The sequence below is a fragment of the Parasteatoda tepidariorum genome, chromosome 5 (assembly GCF_043381705.1).
Source record: "Parasteatoda tepidariorum isolate YZ-2023 chromosome 5, CAS_Ptep_4.0, whole genome shotgun sequence".
NCBI classification, from domain to species: Eukaryota; Metazoa; Arthropoda; class Arachnida; order Araneae; family Theridiidae; genus Parasteatoda; species Parasteatoda tepidariorum.
In genome coordinates, this window is record NC_092208.1 from 74,374,342 (window position 1) to 74,391,263 (window position 16,922).

The 16,922-nt window shown below is 31.1% G+C and overlaps 1 protein-coding gene across 5 annotated transcripts in view; it reads right to left on the reverse strand.

The window, feature by feature from the left end:
- The window catches only part of LOC110283197 (beta-1,3-galactosyltransferase 1), a 116,386-nt gene that overhangs the window by 83,518 nt on the left and 15,946 nt on the right, over positions 1-16,922 (reverse strand). For 2 of the 5 annotated variants that reach the window (XM_021148001.3, XM_043042892.2), the window contains exon 2: positions 13,868-13,913. The gene's annotated coding sequence lies outside the window, so the exon portion shown is untranslated. Of the gene's footprint in view, positions 1-13,867; positions 13,914-13,994; positions 14,352-16,922 lie in introns of those variants that run through there. The other 3 variants (XM_071180613.1, XM_071180614.1, XM_043042893.2) reach the window with 3 other exon arrangements.

Genomic DNA, 16,922 nt, shown 5'->3' on the forward strand with positions numbered 1-16,922 from the left:
CAATATTGTCAGTTGAATATATTATCGAATATCATAATTCTTTTGTTTTTATTTTTAAGAAATTAAACCTTACTTTGTTTTTTCGTTCAGAATTCGGTAATTATTCAATTTAACTTTATTATTCATGTGAAATAATAACGATAAAAAATAGTGTTGTTTTAAAAGTGTTTTTTTTTGTTTAATTTATTTAGCTCTTTGTTTTAAGCATACAAATAATTTTTAACGAACTTATTTTTTAAATTTTCCTTCTATATTGTTAGCTAAATATATTGATAAATTTCAATTTTATTTATTGTTTCATTATTTATTTTTAAACTAAGAAATCTTTCGTTATTTGCGCGATAATTTTTAGAAAATATAACATTAACATGTTACTTAAGTAAAACATAAACATCAAATTCATAAATTGATTTAAATCAATCTGAGTATGAAGTTTTGAAAGAAATCCGATTTTCTGCGCCTTACAAGTAAATGAATTTCAAAAATACTATATCGCGATGCAAAACTGACGATGCATCACGATATAAAATTTCTTATATCGCCCAGTCCTAGTCTTAACGATCAGGCCACTGAGGGAGCAAATAAGGGTGAAATGAGTTCTATGCGCTATGGCGAGGTAGTGAGGAATTAAATTAAGGTCGCCAACAAGGGATTTGGCATTCGTATGAATAAAACAAGATTTCCAGATATCAATGATGTAACTGAGGAAGAAATAATTTTGGCATTGGTCGAAATTTAATTGATGCACAAGATTCGAGCAAAGTGCAGCCATTTGGTGATTTTTTTTACAGATTAAACGGAACGTACAGATTGAAAGTAATTAAATGAATTCCAATGATATATCAGTTTTTAGATTCATGGTATCAAGGGGGGGGGGGATTCATGGAATTTTCATTCTGAATATCACAAGTTTTAAAATCTTATAAGAGGAATTTTTTATGAAATATTTTCTCATATTTAAAATGATCTTTTTTAAATAGGGGTATTGTTTAAAAATTATTCTAGTGAGGAATATTTTTCAACCAAATTTATTAAATCTTCATTAAGCATCTTCACAAACACAAAATAACAAATGGGAAAAATACAGTGGTAGTTTGACAAAAACTGGGTTTATTTATTATTATTATTATTCCGTCCTTCCTCAATGGCACGACAGCCACGGGTGGGCCCTGGCCTTCTAAATCAACTTCCTCCTTACCTGCCTCCGCCTGGCAGTTGTCTTCCAGTTTGAGACTTTTAAGACTGAAAAGTCTCTTTCCACGCAGTCGGCCCATCTCAGCTTTGGTCGACCTCTGGGCCTTGATTCGATGGGCTGAGCCAAAAAGATTATGTTTGTCGAACGCTCTCTGTTCATTCGAATGATGTGACCAGCCCATTTAATTCTTTGGATTTTTACATACTTGACAACATCAGGCTCTCTAAAAGCCCGATAGAGTTCTGAGTTTGAACGTCTGTTATTATTATTCTAATCTTGTTTATTTTTTTAGGGGGAAAGGGAGGATGCGAGGAATTTTTTAAAAATTTCTTTTGAATTAGATAACTTCAATGTCGTCAATTACTGACACTTGTCATAACATTTCACACACTTTTTTCCTCTCAATGTTAGTCATGTTTTTTAGATATTAAAATTTTACAAAACAACGAGGAAATATTTTTGAGATTTTCACTGTGTCAGAAATAACAAATGAATTTAATATTTATTTAAAAAAATATATATAAATGTATTTTAAATTTATTTTTGTTATTTTCCAAATGAGGAAAATATCAAATGATGAAAAGCTTTATATCGAAATTTAAAATTTCAAGCTGATAAGGAACTGTCACTGTGGTCACTTACAATATACCATCATCATCATTATAGTTGGCCAGACAGCCAAATGTGGGCCACTGTCTTCTTCTGAAGATTTCTCCATAACGATTTTCGAATTATCTTTGATTTTCAATTCTTTTCATTAATTGCATGAAAATCTGACTCCGCCCATCTCAACTGCGACCTTCCCCGATTTCTATTACACTAAACCAAAAAACTTAATAGTCTAACTGAAAAATGTTTCAGTTTTCCGTAATAAGCTTAAAGTTTCATATTCTTGGGTAAAAAAAGAAAGTTTAATTTTTTTTAAAAAAAAATTACAAATATAGATGAAATGTTACTATACGTTACGTTTTATGCAAATTTTTTTTCTAGTACTTGACATTTTTAAACTTAACATATATGATCTACAAAAGTAAATTTTTATTTTATATCCACGCTTTTTGATTAAAATGAAAAAGAAAAAAAACATTTAAACCCAGTTAGTCTAAAAAAAGTTTTTTTTAGTAGACTACACGCGTGACGTCACTTGTAGGTATCCAATTATATCTGATCCGAAAATCGATTCTGAGTGATAATAAATCCAAGTTTAAAAGTTTTAAAGTTAACATAAAATGCATAACCACGTGATTAGACACAACCATCTCATTAGTTGCAAGTATCCAATTCAAGAAAAATATTAATATTATTGTTTCAAATAAAAATTATAATAAGAATATAAGAATTATTTCAAATTAAATATTTCTTTTTTTTTTGTGCGTGATCGGAGATAAAGGTGTTTAACATAGCAATTGTAGAATTTAATTTTAAGAAAATATACTTGCACAAAATATTGAGATTGTGCATAACTATTATAGGGAATTGCGATGGCTCAGGAGATAGAGCGTTTGCCTTCCAATGAGGCGAACCAGGTTCGAATCCCAGTCAATACGAATTCCGCATCCAGCTTGCATCGACCACAGTGCTGAGGTGAAATATCCTCAGTGGTAGACGGATCATGGGTTAGAAGAGTCCCCTGCCGTCCGGCTTACCGTGGGAGGTTTTGGTGGTCTTCCTCTCCATGTAACGCAAATGCGTGTTAGATCCATCAAAAAGTCCTCCACGAAGGCAAATTTATCCCAATACTCGATCAAAGAGTTCCCTAGTCTTCTGGAATGGGTTCAAAATTACAAGGCTACGGAGTTGAACATTAGCAAACTCATAAAATTGGGTGGGCTGTTTAACTGCGGTTATATATAATAAAAAATAAATAAATAAATAAAACATTATAGGATGAAGAGCTGGATAACAATATACGAGGGTTGCTATTTATATTTCTGGCCTTGGCAAAAGTAAGTGTTGCTAGGCGACCGCAGACGATTTTAATCGAAAGTTTGATATTTTTAAACTTAAATTCCGCAGACGATTTACCATTATAGCTTCATTGGTGTTGTTGACAGTAAATTGAAAAGTTCTTCTCTTTCAAAAAATGGAATTGAATCGTGAACATTTTCGTGCCATTATTTTTCATAACTTTCGACGTGGATTGTCAAGACAAGAGTGCTTCGATGAACTTAATTCTTTATTCAGCGATAAAGCGCCATCCTACAGCACTGTAAAAAATTGGTATAACGAATTTAATCGTGGTCGATGTTCGATCCAGGACGAATCCCGTGCAGGTCGTCCAAAATCCGTTGTTGTGCCAGAAAAGATCGATGCTGTGCGTGAACTGATAAAGCAAGATCGTCATGTGACATACCGTGAGATAGAGGCGTCTTTGGACATTAGTATGACTAGCATCAATAAAATATTGCATGAACATTTGAGCGTAAAAAAAATTTGTTCGCGTTGGATCCCGCATAATCTGACAAACGCTCAAAAAAAGGCTCGTGTCGATTGGTGCAAGGAAATGTTGGAAAAATACGTTCAAGGTACATCAAAGGCTGTGTATAACATCTACACAGGTGACGAATCATGGATCTATGCATATGAGCCGGAAACAAAACAGCAATCAACTGTATGGGTCTTCCAAGACGAGGCAAAACCAACAAAAGTTGTTCGAGGAAGAAGCACATCGAAACAAATGATTGCCTGTTTCTTCGGCATTAACGGTCATGTGGCAACAGTGGCGTTAGAGCAACGCAGGACGGTCAATTCTGAATGGTACACGACCATTTGTTTGCCAGAAGTCATCGGAGAAATTCGAAAAAAGCAGAAGAACAGGCGAATCATTCTTCATCATGACAATGCGAGCTCTCACACATCGACTCAAACAAAGGCATTTCTGACGGAGCGAAAGATCGAACTGATGGGTCATCCGCCGTACAGCCCTGATTTGGCACCCAATGACTTCTTCTTATTCCCACACATCAAAAATAAATTACGTGGACAACGATTTTCGACCCCCGAAGAAGCGGTTGATGCATTCAAAACGCATGTTTTGGAGTTACCTCAATCGGACTGGAAAAAGTGCTTTGAAAATTGGTTCAAACGCATGCAAAAGTGTATTGATCATCATGGAGAATATTTTGAAAAACAATAAAACCAATTTCGATCCTACATATTTGTTTTTTCATTATTAGGCCAGAAATATAAATAGCAACCCTCGTATCACGTGCATACTCGTGCACATGAAAACGTCGTATTACAACATATTTGTTTAGTGAGTATTCATGAACACGAAAACTATTACAAATGATACAGCATAAGATATGATACAGTATATTAATTTGCATACCTTTTTCATTGAGTTTTCAGTATATCTAAACAAATTTGGTTTTGGAATTTATGAAGGAAAAAAAACTTATTAATAATTTATGTATTAACATAATAATACAATCTAACAAGGGCCCAAAAGCGTTAAAATGTGATTAATTAAGTTCGAGATAAGTTGTAATTAAAACCACCATTTGAGTAATATTTAACCTCACAAAATTCTAAGTGTTGGACAAAATAATTTTCATTAGATCAAAAACCTATTTTCATCTTATAACTTAAGCTTTTAACAAACTGGAATTCTAGTCTTGCAAAAGAACTTGAGTTTCTCGACCCAACGTCACAACCTTGCTTTAGTACAGTGTTTCCCAAAAGTGTGGTACGCGTACCCCCAGGGGTACGGGAACAGTTTAGCTGGGGTACACATTCTTATGCGAAATATCTTGCAATAAAATTTCAAAAACTTTTATTTAAAAACAAAGCTTGCCATGAAAATTTACGATTAAGTATTTTTCTATTGGCTATTTTTTACAGAGTTAACAGTTAATAATTAGTGCTGTCAACAGCCAGTTGTGATTTTTTCTTTTGAACAATTTTTTTATAGTAAAAAAATACATTCATTTTTTATTAGTGGTACACAGCGTTACGAAAAATTTAGAAAGGGTACGCAAAAGTCATAAGTTTGGGAAACACTGCTTTAGTTGATGAGTCTTTTTTCATCTGGGTGAAATTTTTGCCGGAAAATACAGTCGAACTCGTTTATAACGAGCACAAAGGGACCGTAACATTGTACTCGTTAAATCCGAGTGCTCGTAATAAACGGATCCTTAAGGCAGGCGTGCAACCAGAAGAGGGAGGGGGGCTTGGGAGGTCAAATGATAGAGTTTACTTAAAATTTAATTGATATTTACTTACCTTAATTACATTAATTAATTTAATTAAATACTTTTTTTAATTTAATGACAACTAACCTTCCCAACCTGCATAAGATTAAAGCGATAAGGGCAATTAAATTTCAGTTCGCGGTTTTTTTTTTTTTTTGATTTCACACCTTTCTTATCATTTTAAAAAAAAGATAAGACAGGCTAGAAAGATGAGAAAAAAGATTGTCAGACAGAAAAATATTGCTCGCTAAAACCGGGTCTTGCTCGTTAAAAGCGACTTCTGTTCCATAGACTTAACATTGATCCAACCCAATATTCTCGTTTCCCTCGGTAAATCCGAGTTCTCGTTAAATCCGAGCTCGTTATAAACGAGTTCGACTGTAGTGATAAATCTCATCAAGCGATAAATATTGATAAATCTCATCTTTGACGGAGATAAGACACTCATGCCTCCTTTGCATATTTTTTTCGGACACTAATTACAAGCAAAAATGTATTTTTGGTATTTTTTAACTCACTATTTTTGTTTTTTTTTAACAGCTGTGGTATTTTTTAACAGTCGAATAATTACTAAAAAAATCTTTTAGATTATCGTAATTATATTTGCACTAAAATATATAATAAAAAAAAGTAGTTTTAATTTTTTCTTCTCTTTTATATTCAAAAATTTATCAATAATTGATTTCGTAAATTAAAGAAATTTCAATAATTGATGAATGCTTTTATTAGATATAAATAACCGCAAATAAATGAAAATTTGAAAAATAATTATTTGTAAATGAACCATGTTCGGAAGATTTTACTTTTAACGCAGAAAAATTCACCGGTGTTTCATGTTGTATTTCATAACAATAAATTATTAAAATGCCAAATATGATACAGTCAAACCCCGCTATAGTGAACTCCCGGATATAGTGAACGAAATGCTCGGTCCCGTGCCTTGCTATACACGTATAATGTTATTATTAGTGGATATAGTGAAACAAATAAGTGAGGAAGTTGGATATAATGAACTTTTTTCTGTCTTCGACTGATTTCCAATCCATTTTCTTTGTAATAATTTTGAAATTTCTACTTCAAAATAAATACATATNCCCCATTTTCTTTGTAATAATTTTGAAATTTCTACTTCAAAATAAATAGATATACCGATTTTTGAAACCATCTATAGAAACTACTTTTATGTGCTCGAATGGCAGGTTAGACAGGTTCAAAAAGCGGAATAATAGAAATTCATCAGCTAAAGATTACTAATTTTTATTTGTACGCAAGACGAAGAGTGATGAAAAATAACACATTTTTTGCTACTGCATAATATTTTTCAGTCATTTATATGAATATAATGTAATAAAAGGGAGGAGTTTGGGTACTATTAGTGAAATTGCCTGCGTAACGGATATAGTGAACTCCCGGTTATAGTGAACCGAAATTTCGGTCCCTTGAAGGTTCACTATAGCGGGGTTTGACTGTATTTTCATTTACTTTATACTAAAACAAAATAGTAAAATGTGTTTAATAAATATTGTGCGCCAAAGGGTTAAAAGGTCGCTGCATAGCGGAAGAAACCGTTCATGGTAAATTTTCTTCCATCCATATAATCAATTTATAATTCAAAGAACAGAAAAAGTGTAAACATTAAGTAAACCAGACTTCGATAAAATGAAAAACTTTTGCGAACAGAAAATCTCATATAAAAAACTTTTTGAATAACTCTTGTAACTAGCTTCAACCCTTTCGTTTCATTTCGGTGAAATTTGTTTGAAAATCAGATAATTTTTTTTCTGTTTCGAAATGTTTAATTTTTATCAAATTTGACCACAGAGGTGAGTTTGTTAAAAAACCAAAAAAGCTGAAAATAAAAATCCCACAATATGACAGGCAAAATATTTGATTTTAAAATTGAGTTAATGCGAACCTCGATATATGAATTTATAATAACGTTGATACAAATCGATGTTTGATTTTAAAATCCCATGAATAAGAATCTCGATATTTTAACATCGCTTGAATACACATATCGATGTTTAATTTTAAAATCGCATGAATACGTATTTCCATACACAATTTTTAGGTTACTTTAATCCGAATCCTTTAAATAATAGGATTTTATACAAAATCAGAAAATACAAAACACGATGCGTGCGATTTTAAATCGGGTAAATGAAAATCACGATGTGTGATTTTAAATCATGTGAATGTAATTTTAAATCGCGTTTGCATTGGTAGGAAAAAGCGTAAAAATGAATCTTTTATTATTCTTTTTTTCTTGTCGGGAATTCGAAAAAGACAAACTTATTTTTTTAAAAGGCGATTTTTTTTTTCTTTTATAGTTAATAGTAAAACATTTTCGGCTATGGTGACAAATTTTCCACGAGCGACATTCCATGAACGCGTGTCGTATCATATACACGACACGCGTTCGTGTATATTATACGAGTATGGCAGTTAACTATGAAATTTCAAGTGCTGAATTTTTTAAAAAAAAATATCAAAATGCAAACAAATTTATTACAGGATTACTTGGGATTGCGCAGTGGGGAAGTAATCCTGCAATGATTTCGTTTGCATTCAGATATTTTATAAACACAGGGTTCATGCCAATTGGCGACAATTGTCGCCCAATGTTCTACAAATGTCACTAAAATCATAAGCATAGGCGACAAATTTGTGGCCTAGAAATAAGTTTGGAATTTTCATAACCTTAACAAAAAAAAAAGATTTTTTTTCTCCAGTTTGTCAACCATATTAAGTTTTTGGACCACTAAATTTATACCTAGGTGGTCCTATTGAACCTCTAAATTTTCATTGCTGGCGTGAACCCGATGTAAAAATTCTTTTCAACATTTGAAACTTCAGGGTTTAAACTAGCTTTACTTGAAAACACTTATCTCAACGCTTTAAAATATAAATGGACATTAAACAGAATACGCCATGAATGGTACAGCGACCTCTTAATCCATTTTAGGACAAGTAGAAAAAGTTTTATAAAATGAAGGTATTATTTTCAATGAAATATACTTAAAACACATTTATTAAGAGAGCGGTCCCCAAAGGGTGTTGCGGAACCCTTGGGTTCCGCAACACCCTTTGGTTCCGCAGGAAAGTTACAGGGGTTCCGAAAGTTGGGGCTTTATTTTACTAATTATGTATTTTTAAAACTAATTATATTTATATTCCATCATTAATACATTATTTACTTATTTAATAATTTAGTTATTCTTTGAAATTATATACGTTAATGCTAGAGAATAAAAAAAAAGCAATAGATTGAATCCATACTCAAAAGGATATGTATTTTTGAACATTTGAAATAGAATTTTTAATTAAAATGTTTCAATCCAAAATAAAAACGAAATTCTACTACAACGTTTATCTGATAACCATTCTCAACCTTTATAGCAGTACTTTTTTATTCGTTTTTTATTTCAATTTAAAGCATGAAACTTATTTGATTCATTTTCAGCTAATCCATACACCAAAACCAAATTCTGAGCCAGACCAAATGCCGTTTCAGACATCTGAAAGAAAATGTCAGACGTTAAACCAGGGGTCTGTTTAGAAGAAATTTGGGTCCGTTAACGGACCCTTCACAAAATATCTTTTCATAAAAACGGACCCTTCACAAAATACTTTAACTTGAAAACGGACCCTTCACAAAATATTTTAACTTAAAAACGGACCGTTCACAAAATGATTTTTCTTTTAATCGGACCCTTCACAAATTTGTTAATTTTCATTATTATTTTGTTAATCGAATAAACCCTTTCCAGGGCAGAAAACAAGAAAGATGGATGTAAACGAATTAAGTTTTGTCTTCGGCAGACGATTCTTCCATTATTCGTCCGAAATTAATATTCTGCGTTCAGCAGTATAGGCTAAATACCAAATATTTGTATGTTGCATCTCTAATTTAGAAGCAGCAATTGTTGTTTATTTTTTAAAATTTAATTTTTTTAATTATAATTTTACAGTGTTGAGCATAATCTTGTATGTCTTTACAATTTAAAAACTCCTTGAAAAAGTTTTTTTTTGCAATAACGGACCCTATTTGCACAAATTCATAAAAGCGGACCCTGGTTGAAAAAATGTGAATAATTTTTTCACAATTTCACGAAAAACGGACCTTTCACAAAATGTCTGGACAGACCCCTGGTTAAACCTAACTTTAAAGACTGGCATTGATGAACATAATGAAATTTCTTTTTGAATAATATGTTCAAAATTGTAAATAAACTTAATTTATCACCAAAAAAAAAATTTTTTTTTGAGACTTTAAACCTAATTTTAAAGACTGGCATTAATGAACACAATGAAAATTTTTTTTAAAAAAATATGTTTGAAATTGTAAATGAACTTAAATAAAAATCTGACAGTAATAATTAATGTTCCTTCAAACATAAAAGAGTCCTATATAAAATTTTGATAAAGTTGTGGCCCGCCATTTGACTGGTGTTTTCAATTGCGGCCCCAGGCCTCATGTAAGTTGGAAACCCATGGTCTATCACTTAGGGTTTAACGGCCAAAAAAAAAAAAAAAAAAAAAAAAAAAAAAAAAAAAAAAAAAAAAANAAAAAAAAAAAAAAAAAAAAAAAAAAAAAAAAAAAAAAAAAAGAAGAAGAAGAAGAAATGTGGAACCGCTGGATTAATACATCGGGATCAGCAACAAACGCATTATATATAATAATGGACGCTAACTTGGAAAAAAAAATGAGAGAGAATGAAATGATCCTTTCCTCTCTTTATTGATAACAAAAACCTGACTAACAAGATTGGTTGATTGATATCTAGGGTGATTCTTCTACTTTTCTCATCAAGGGGTATGAAGGACAAGACTTCTTCCATCATCAGATGTTGTGTGAAGTTATTATTATGGAACTCTCTTGGAAAAAAGTCATTGTGTAGTTCAACTGGGAAATGTAATGCTGGTCAATGATAACAATGACTTAGAGGTAATAAGTTGATCGAGGATATAAATGCCGAAAAAGGAAGTTCAGTATATTCAATGGGTGCTTAGAAACTTGCTAAATAAAAATGAGTGCATCAAAGACGGTGAAATTTAGCAGTCAAAAAATGAGATAAGCTGAAATGTAATAAACAAAAAATAAATTTAAAATTACTGTAATAACAGTAATAATTAAGGGGCTTTCACTACAACTCCTGCTCGCTTCGTTAAGCAATCTTCACGATTGCTTTGCTATCGTTAGTAGTTTCGTGACGGTAAAAAGATTTTTATTTTATCTTTTTTTATAACCGTCGTTGAACAGCCGACCCAATTCTATGGGTTTACGACTACTAATGTTCACCTCCGTAGCCTTGTAATTTTGAACCCAATTCCTGGATCGAGTATTGGGAGAAATTTGTCTTCGTGGAGGACTTTTTGATCGAGCTAACCCGCATTTGCGTTACATGTAGAGGATGCCCACGAGACCCTCCCACGGTTAGCCTGACGGAAAGGGGACTCTAACCCATGATCCGTCAACCACTAAATATATNTCGAGTATTGGGAGAAATTAGCCTTCGTGGAGGACTTTTTGATGGAGCTAACCCACATTTGCGTTACGTGGAGAGGAAGACCACGAGAGCCTCCCGCGGTTAGCCTGACGGAAAGGGGACTCTAACCCATGATCCGTCTACCACTGAGGATATTTCACGTCAGCACAGTGGTCGGTGCAAGCCGGATGCGTAATTCGTACCGAGTGGGATTTGAACCCGGTTCGCCTCATTGGAAGGCGAATGCTCTATCCCCTGAGCCATCGCGGCTCTGAAAAGATTGTTACGACAAAATTAAAAGATTCCAAAAGTTTTTATTCTATGAGTACAGATTTGATCAGACCACTGGTTTCCGAATGGTGTTCCATAGAGTCCTAGGGTTCCGTGGAAGTGTAAAAGGGAGTTAAGAATGTTTTTAACTTTACACACAGCAATGATTTTTGAAACCTTTTTTATATTTAAAATCAAATCAATAAAAAATTATTTATTTAATAGCTCGGCTGTCTTTAAAAAATTATTTTAAGTAAAATTGCAATAAAAGTTTTACTTAAAGAAAATTATTTTTTTCTGACAACTATAGCATGTATTCATGAAAAAGCGCTTTTCAAATGACATAAAATTACTAACTTCGTAAATAAAGAAATATGTAACGATTTTCAACGTTTATACAGGTCTTTTAGCTTTCATTTTAACAACAATTAAGTGGCTTATTTGTATATTCATTCATGATTTTATTTTCGCTTATAAATATACTCCCAAAATAAATTTAAAACTTAAGTAGATACAGCTCCAGGAGTGTGAATTTACGATTGTTATTTAAAAAATGATAATAAAATTATAATAAAATAAAATGATAATAAAATAATTTTTTTTTGTTCAAAAATATGTTTAAGTAGTGTTTTATTGGTTAATACGCGCTCATTTGTTGTTTGACTGATTGTTGAATTCACACAAAATACATTAAAGAAGTAAATACAGTTTACTTTTAAAAGGTAAATTTTCTGTACCATGGGAAACCGTTAACTAAATATCTGGATCGAAAAATGTTGTATAATAAGGCAATACCATACAATAACTGCATACAATAAAAAAATCCTGGTTTTTTTACTTATCAGTAATGTAATTTCTCTGTCAAATGAAAATGCACGAAACGATGAGATGACAATCTTTATATAACAAATAGAATAAATATCTAAATATACATATAAAAAAACTTTCCTTTTTTTTCAATAAAACACTTTTCTTAAATAAAAAAGGGGGGAATTTTAAAAAAATAGAAAGTGTTATCTTATAATTTAAAAATTTTTTTTAATTTTTTTTTTCATTAATAAATTAAACAGTTCTTGCACTAAGTATTTCTGGAATAAGTAAAGCATGTATTAATGAAAGATGATTGCCATAGTTAGAATTTTATTGCTAAATATTTTGGGATGAATAAATATTAAACGGCATTAAGTTACAAAATGTAATTTATAAAAATTGTAATATTGAAATCATTCGTCTATGAAGATGGAATATAATGCATTATCTTTTCTCTACAGAAACGAGGGTGGATATTTCTAAAAATAATATAAATTGATCTCAATGAGATTTGTTCAGAGAAAAAAAAAAGCACAGAGCTAAGAAAAGTTTTCATTTGACCCACTTGGCATAGTTTCCTAAAATTTGAAACAAATAAATTGATTTTTCACAAAATTGGCAAAGATTTTCCTCGTAAAATAATTTTTTTTAAGACTAAATGTGCAGTTTTGCATTTTTAAAATAAATAAAAAACTAACCTGGGAATCTATTTCCACTGACATAAGTATTACTTGTAAATTCTTTATAAAGATATTCAAATAACAATTCAATATTCTGGAAATAAACGACCAACACTTCATAAAAATAAAAAATCATTTCCTGCAATAACCAAAGCTTACCAAATTTATGAAATGTTAGCAAAAACAGGGGCGCCGCGAACTTACATTTTAGACAGGGAGGATTCGTTATTTATCGAATAAGATTTCAATTATAATCAAATCTTTTTCTTCTTTTTTTTCTTCTCCTTGAATTAAGCATTAAACTTTTTGGCCTTACGGAATTTAATCTGCAATAATTAAATACTTCAATACAACAAGCAATAATACAAGTTTGGATCCCTTAATGCTAATTTTACTTTTTGCGTCCTTCGCCCATACACCGAGAACTTTTTAAGCGAATTGAAAAAATTTTGCACAAAATTATAAAGTTCGTTTACCCCAAGATAATTCCACGAAAAAAGAAAATTTCAGAATATATTTTTTATTTTATTTAATAATAGCCTAAAATTTTCACAACATTTTAAAGTATTTAATTTTGCATGGCAAAATATAAAATTTGAGCGAAGTTGAATTTTCAACAATTTCTTCATTTTAACACTTTTTTACGTACTTTGAATTCTATGCATGCATGCATACTTAAACATTGGGAGGGCCGCATTGCGGTCCCCAAATAGTGTGGGCTAATTTGTATATAATTAATTTCTTTGGTATAGTACTATAGTACATTATTTTTCTTGTCTTAGACACTATTTTTTAAAAACAGTTTTCTCTAAGAGTCAAATTATTTGCCGAAAGCAAATTTTTGAAATTTACTGATGTTTTCGAGACTTACTAGCATATTATGACATTCTCAAAAGATTTCTAATTCCAATTTCAACTTCTTCGGTAAATAAAACAAATGCCTAAATCTGCAGAATGTTAGGGGGAAAAAATTGCCTAACTCCTCGACATATGTAAGCAAATTTTTACATCCTTTGTAAACTATACAATTTTAAACTGCAAAATACAAAATTTTATTCTATCGAATAGTTTTTAAGTTATATAATTTTTAAAAAAAAAAAATCACATTTTTGAATTTATATTTGTCTAGAACTATTCCACCTATTTTGTTCGAATCATCTACTATTTCATCCAAAATTACTTTGTTTATAACGGAATAATTATTTATAACGATAATGGTAATTAACTTACTTAATATGAACTAGGAGACTATGCTGCCAGTTATTTCCATCTGATCCTGAAAAAAAGAACAATTTTATTCCAAACTCTAATTTAATCTAAAATCTAATTTAAGTACTTTAACATAAATTTATATCACATTCACAAATCCCAACTAAGTTTACTGATCATAAGGTAAACATATAGTATTCGTAACACAAGATACACATATTGCACTCATATATCACAAGAAAAACAAAACGCACAAACAATTGATACATATATCGCACACAGCGACAAAAATTGAAAGCGTACCAATTCTGTACAATACACTGTGCGATAAAATAAACTCAGACCAAGTTATTGCATCATAGAATAGGAGTCAACTATTTTATTTTTCTGTTTTTTTTTTTTAACTATGTCAAGCAAAAGATCTGCGATTTTACTGTTGTTTATGTGAGGAAAACGATAATGTGAAATCGTTTGTTTGCTCTGTACACAAAAGTTTCGACTCTCTAAAAGCAATCGCTAGGGCGGAAATGGAATAGATTAAAGGTAACTTACAATCTATTGCTTGCGACCAATGGGATAGATTAAAGGTAGCTTCTGACCATAAGACTTACGGCCCACTGCTGAGAATTTCAATAAGCGCTTGAGCATTTGCGTAGCGACAATTAAATTATTTTATTTTATAACCGTTGGCAATTAAATTATTTTATCATCTAGTTTTGGGTTTAAGACTACCGAAGTTCAACTCCGTAGCCTTCTAATTTTCACAATCCAGAGAGGACAATGAAACTCCTGGATTAAATATTGGATGAAAAAAATTAACTTATTAAAGCTCTTCTCCTAATATTGATAATTTATTTATTTTTAATGAAGGTAAATTAAAATTGTTTGTCGCGTTTTTATGTCGCTCTTGTATAAGCACTGTAAGTGATTTCATAAAATGCAATATTGACTGCTAGATGATGTTACAGACAATCTTATGCTCCATAGCGTTCAAGTGCTCTGTGTCAATTTTTTTTAAAAAAAATATGCAATGTTATTTCGGGATTAAAGCAAAAATTTTTTCGAGGTCCCTCTGTGATTGCAAGTTGAGGACTATCAAAGAGAGAAGATTATGAGTATTTTACAGGAAATTAAGAAACAAAATAATTAAAAGAAATTAAGTAACGTGAAAAAACTAAATAGTAAGAAGAAAAATTCTGCTTTAACCGAAAATTATTAAAAGAACTTGGTAGAGTTCGTTAGATCGAAGGGAATACCGAACCTACAACCTGTCATCAATCACATCCAGATATTCCTTTGGCTCTCTCGGAAATTAGCTGTAACCGACTGCAAGATACAGATGTCATTTTTGTTATCGCGCACTTTTTCCCAGCATACATATATATATATATATATATACATACAGTGGTCTGTCTAGACATTTTGTGTAAGGTCCGGTTTTCGTGAACTTGTGAAAAAATTACACACATTCTTTCAACTAGGGTCCGCTTTTATGAATTTGTGCAAATAGCGTCCGGTTATTGCAAAAAAAACTTCTTCAAGGAGTTTTTAAATTGTAAATAGATACAAGATTATGCTCGGCACTGTAAAATTATAATTTAAAAAAAATTAATTTTCAAAAGTAAACAGCAATTGCTGCTTCTAAATTAGAGATGCAACTTACAAATATTTGGTATTTAGCCTATACTGCTGAACGCAGAATATTCATTTCGGACGAATAATGGAAGAATCATCTGCCGAAGAAAAAACTTAATTCGTTTACATCCATCTTTCTTGTTTTCTGCCCTGGGAAGGGTTTATTCGATTAACAAGACAATAATGAAGATAAACAAATTTGTGAAAGGTCCGATTAAAAGAAAAATCATTTTGTGAAGGGTCCGTTAACGGACCCAAATTTGTTCTAAACAGACCCCTGTTATATATCCATGAAATCATAAAGTACTACTATTACTCAGTGTGTTATACACTTTTTTTGTATTTTAATTTATTTTAAGTTAGTCACTCAGTTCTGTGACTGTATATTTTTCCGGAAAATAAAACTTTTATATTTGTCTTCTGATTGTTATGATGTTGTCTTTGGTTCCAGGAAATGCGAGAACGTTATATCTAGTTCCTACAAACTATTTAGAATGTCTGGAAAATGTGAAAGTCAACACGTACTTATTCCAACTGCCATACAATATATAATAATAAATTATCACAAAAGAAAATTTAATTTTCAAAAACATGCCTTTTTTATCAATTAAAAGAATATCACATTTATATAAAATCAATATTAAATATTGAAGCAACCGGCACGAAATTTTCCGATTCCAATAAAAACTACACAATATTATTTCAGAAAATCGACAAAACCATCCTATTTGTTACAGTTATATTGGTAACTAATTTAGGGAGGAAGTAGGAGCAATAAATTTTACCTTCTGGTAAATAAAAAAAAAAGGGAAATATCTAACTTCAACAAAAGGAAATTGATTACAAGCATTCGAAAACAGATTCATTTTTTGCTGATTTTTATGAGCTCCGATAATGCAGCAATACAATAACGTTTTTGGATATTAAAATATTAGACCACAAAAGCTTTTCATTTTCTCATAACTGGTGTTTTTCTCCATATTGATGTTGTGCACCATTTTTAGAACAAACATAGGAGGATCTGGCTAAAATAGGCTAAACTTAACCTAAACAGTTATGAGCAACTGTTACAAACTCACAGCAGTTATGATAGTAACATATTATTCACAAAAAAAGCATCATTTCATGCGACTGCAGAGCTTTCAAAAACTTGCACTTTAAGCAATACGATTATTTTAAACTAGATTAAAAGATATTAAACTTTTTTTAAAAATCGCAAAATTGTCAACTTTTTTCCACCTAGATGAAAATTATCTAAGTCACTACCATATTCTCAGTTTTGCAAATATTTATGAGCCCAAGTAATGCAGCATTGGAGTAAATTTTTAAATATTAAAAAATTAGACCACAAACTATTTTCATTTTCACAAAACTGTGGCTTTTCTTCCTGTTGACGCTTTGCGCCAATTACAAAATAAGCCTAGACAGAGCTGGTTTTAGA